Raw genomic sequence first — 4,739 nt, 5'->3', positions numbered from 1 at the left:
CATGCCCTTAACTCGAATCAATTGAGATGGACTCCTATTTTTTAGGAATCAACACAAGCAAACTGAAATTCAACTCATTAAATCAAATTGAGTGTCTTAACTAAGTGACAAGAGCCACATCACCTCAGTTAACTCCTCCAAGTTGTCTGCTGATGTGGAATTTTGAATTTCCTCAATTTGATTAAGGAAAAATCAAAATTGAGACTTTCTTTCTACATTTTCAACACCATAATGCTCCATATCTCAATATATAACCTCATGAGACTACATTACACCATTGTGATCTACACTACTACACGTAGGTTATAATTCAGCTTTCAAGTTATCAACCCACTTGGAAATTTACACCAAAATCACTCTCTTTCACATCTTCCTTGATTCATTATAAACATCAACCAATGATAACTTATCCCATCACTCGATGAACTTATCAAAATTTCACTTTTCATCTGCATAGAGAATTTATTGATACCTAGTATTATGATACACTTATATCCATGACCTTGAAAACATAACTCTACTGTTAAATAGTTCTAAAGGTAGAAGGGGTGAATCCTCGAATTTGATAGATAATCCATTGATGACCAACATCTGACACTCTATTGATTGAAGGTAAAAATCCCAAACATACACTGATAGATTAGGCTATTAGGATCAAGGAAATGTTATAGTGAATGTATATGGAAATGAAAAACACCATGGGGTTTGATTTCCTAATACTCCAAGGCTTGATATATTGATAACCCACAACTACAAGAAAGTTCCTTCCCAATTTCTCATGCTTTAGTCACACATCGTATTTCTTCCTTTTAACGTTCATTATCCTCCATGCACATGAGTGCTTCCTGGACATGCCGCACTGTCTCTTTTTGCTTTGCTCCATTATTTTCTTATGCCTCCACCATCAGTTCTTCCCCCTTATCTCTCTTCTTTTTTATATTTCCTTTCTTGTAGTTTTCTTGTCGAGGTTTTCCATGCTAATCAGATCACAAGATTTTGGTTCACATCTCAAAAGTATTATAGTTTTTCATTTCCCGTACTTCTTAGCAGTTTGATGCCATTTGCCTACTCCTCTCATAACTAATAACAATTATTACTACACCTTCCAAGCAAATATTTTCTTAAGTAAAATTCAAAATATCAAGTTATTGGATCAACCAAATATTTCATATCAAGGATTAATTGTTCAATTCCCCTTTATTCCCCCCCCCCCCCCCTTCTCATGACTTCTCATGGTTTGTATTAAGGATTCACCTTTTCATAAACCAATATTAAATTATAATGACATTGTATTCCACGTATATTTTCCCTTTTACATTTACATGCCCATAAAAAGATCAACAATATATTTAATTACAATTAAAAAATCACTAGGGGATTAAAGGTTTGGATATAACAATCCCCCCACCCCAATGAAGGAGCATCGTCCTTAGTGTTTACACCCTTTCAGGTGTCATTTTTTATATCATTACACCATTTTGGGTTATTTCTTTCACTTCAACAATGTTCCTCAATGCCTCCTCATCCACACCAACAACATGGTGTTATTCAATTAGAAATTCATAAGCACACTCCTTCATTAATCAAATAATAATAGATATAAATACAGGAATGATTTCTCAAGATATAGAAACTATCTTGATTGCACAATCAACTACTTGAGAAAATCTCTTAACAACATACAAATTTAGGAAGTATTAGTAGTTATAGAATATCTCTCAAGCCAACTATATCCAACCAATTCTTAAATAATAGAAACAAGCTCTTCTCGAACCAATTATCACACTTAGACAAGTAGGAGTTGCATACTCCAAAACTCTCCCTTAAAAACTGGTCTTAATCTTGATCAATTGAGGTATTACCAATATGATATATGCACCACATGATCTACTATGAATTAAAGGACATCATTGTTTGACCATATCTAGGACTTTGGCATTCCTACAACACTTATCATTGGACAAGTGTATTAAAATATTTTTTTATACAAAATCATTCTCTTGAAGTTTCAAAAAAATGAATCAAATATTTATTTTACCATAATACTTATCTATATGATTATACTTTGTTTCTTTAGGATTCCATAGGTAACAAATTAAATTCAATAATTGCATTAGACACACCTATCCACCCTCTCAATCTAGTGAGTGTGTAACAAGTCGCATATTTTTGGTAGCCTTTTGGGATAAGATACCTAGGGTAAATTTTTGACAGTTTTGTAATAGTTTTTGTAAAAGAATGTAAAGTCTCCGCGAAATAAGGAAGCGGAGCGCGAAGCTAAGTAAGAGTCAAAGGGGCATTAGTCCCTTGTATGGGTAGGTGATAGGTCGGTTTTGAGACTCACCCATGGGTCGCGGGCCATGGTATTATAATGAAAAAGATATATATAGTTGAGTCTTAGCGAGTCTAACTATCGAACTTGGATAGAGAATCATTGTAAGGGAAACATGTTAAGGTAGAGAAAGTCTATTTCCTGTACTTAGGCAAAAGGGGAAGGCTCCTACAGTTGAGTGCACAATGCAGAAAGAGTCTGTAACTGAATGCTATATCTAATAAGGTCTGTTTGGGATCGAATCTATTGCATATGTGCCCTGTTCTTATTTCTATTTAAGTTTATGCATCTTCGCTCAATGATCTGATTTATATGACTTAATGCTTTATTTCTACGCGAAAAGGATCGATCTGTAATGTTTATGCATGATAAGGATAATTAACTGTCTTTGCGAAGTATTAGATAGATCTATAGTAAGTAATTGATCGTAAAGTGTATATCTGCACGAAGGTATATAGGGTATAAGGGTTGCATAATACCTATTTTATTACGTGAAAGTAGTAAATTTGTCTCTTTTATTTCGGTTAAGTATAGTCAAGTACATTCACGAAGGTCTGAAGGTCATCTCAATAGATATTGCAGTAGTTTACAGTCAGAAGGAATAGATTTGTGCAAAGGCAGACCTAAGCTAAAGAACCTCAGGAGGGCCATCACACAGGCCTCTGGATGTAGAAACCTAGTTCTAGAATCCCCCAATACTGCTTCGAGTGAGACTACACCCTGCGCTATGCAGGTTGTTGCCGAAAGGGCCAACAATTAGGGTTTTGTTGGTTGGCGTGAATAAATCTAAACCTGGGTTAGGCCCCCTTAAGCCAACATAACCACTTGCCATTTTGGGGCTAGGAAATCTCCTTCCTCAAACATTATCTCTAATTGAGGTTTTCCTTCCTAGAAATAATGAATAAATTGTTAGAGTCCTATAGTAATGGCATCCCACAAAATTCCTCCTAGCATGATTTATTTGTCCTTGGTCTATTACTAATTCAATGGACTTGTTCCTAGGCTCTCTTCTTAACACTCTTTATCAACCCTTCCTAGATAATTCATCATTTCACATGTATCATAACAATCAATTTACATAAATTATACTCAATTTTTTTTTTAATTAGAAATATATTTTCCAAACCTGCTTCTTATAGAATCTGTCTTACAAACACAACTCTTCTCATAGTGTTTGGCTATTTGTATATGGTCATATTTTCAACTTTTATTGTGGGTTTACATCCCATGCATTACCCAAGGAACTATACCTACAATCTATATTCAAATTCAACCACAACATGTTAGTTTCTTCAACATAAAATCCTTTCAATGTATCATTTAAAACAATCAGAAAATTTGTTTCATAGCAATCACATAGTTAACAATTTAATCATATTCAATTGCATACCAAGAAAATTAAAAAGAAACATCATCGCACTCAATAACCATTCAATATCAGCAAACACATTTTAGAAAATTCATATGGAAATTAGACTATTCACATGAAAAATTCAACATTCTCCACTTCAAGTGTTGAATCAAAGTCTATTAACACATCAATGTATGGCCATAATGGGTCAACACAATTAAAAAATGATCTTGTCATTGTCTTAGTAGTACTTGAGTTCTCCTACCTTTTTTTTTTTCAGTGGCTTATGTGTCTACATAGTGCAGAAAGGGAGCCCTTCACTCTCATAACAATACTTTAGTGCTACTCATTTGTTTCTTAGTGTCTGGCATGTGTGTATGGTGCAAAAAGGGAAGCACTCATTTTCTTAGCAACATTTTAGTGCTTATTCTTTGTTTGTCATTGTATTACATTCATGATAAACCTCTCAACACAAAAATGGATCCTTTCATTATTCTAGTGATGATTTGGTGATTCTTCTTTGTTTATTAGTCCCTCACACATCTATGTTGGCTCAATGGGTTCTTTTTCGTCATCTTTTTAGCCACACTCATAAAATAAAGTGTGGTTAGGTCTCATTCCCATGGGTTCCTTTGGTTAACTTTTTTTCTATTGTAACCATACCCTTATTTATCATTCATCCAAATGCATGCATTTTATCAAAGTTATTTTAAAATAAATATAAACTTAACATTAACGAATTTATAATTAATTCCTTAAACTTACCAACATTGTAGTACGGTTTTCCATATTTACACACTTGGAATTACTATACACATTTAAGTAATGGTTTCTCAAGGCTCTATTCATGGCTGAAGGAAATTCCTTACCTCATGTACCACTTCAAATTGATGGCCTTTCAAGAGCATATTCCTAAGAGAAACTGGCACCTTTCGTCACTTCCTCACATCAATTTTTAGAAAACTAATTAAAACATGTGCTACATTATTTTCAAAATCAGTATCCAATTCCTTTTTACTCGTTTTCATATTTTTAATATCCTTTACCCATAAGAAA

The sequence above is a fragment of the Pinus tabuliformis genome, chromosome 2_1 (assembly GCF_031772625.1).
Source record: "Pinus tabuliformis cultivar Carrire ecotype Pingquan chromosome 2_1, CPIR1, whole genome shotgun sequence".
NCBI classification, from domain to species: domain Eukaryota; kingdom Viridiplantae; phylum Streptophyta; class Pinopsida; order Pinales; family Pinaceae; genus Pinus; species Pinus tabuliformis.
This window is presented reverse-complemented; position numbering follows the sequence as displayed.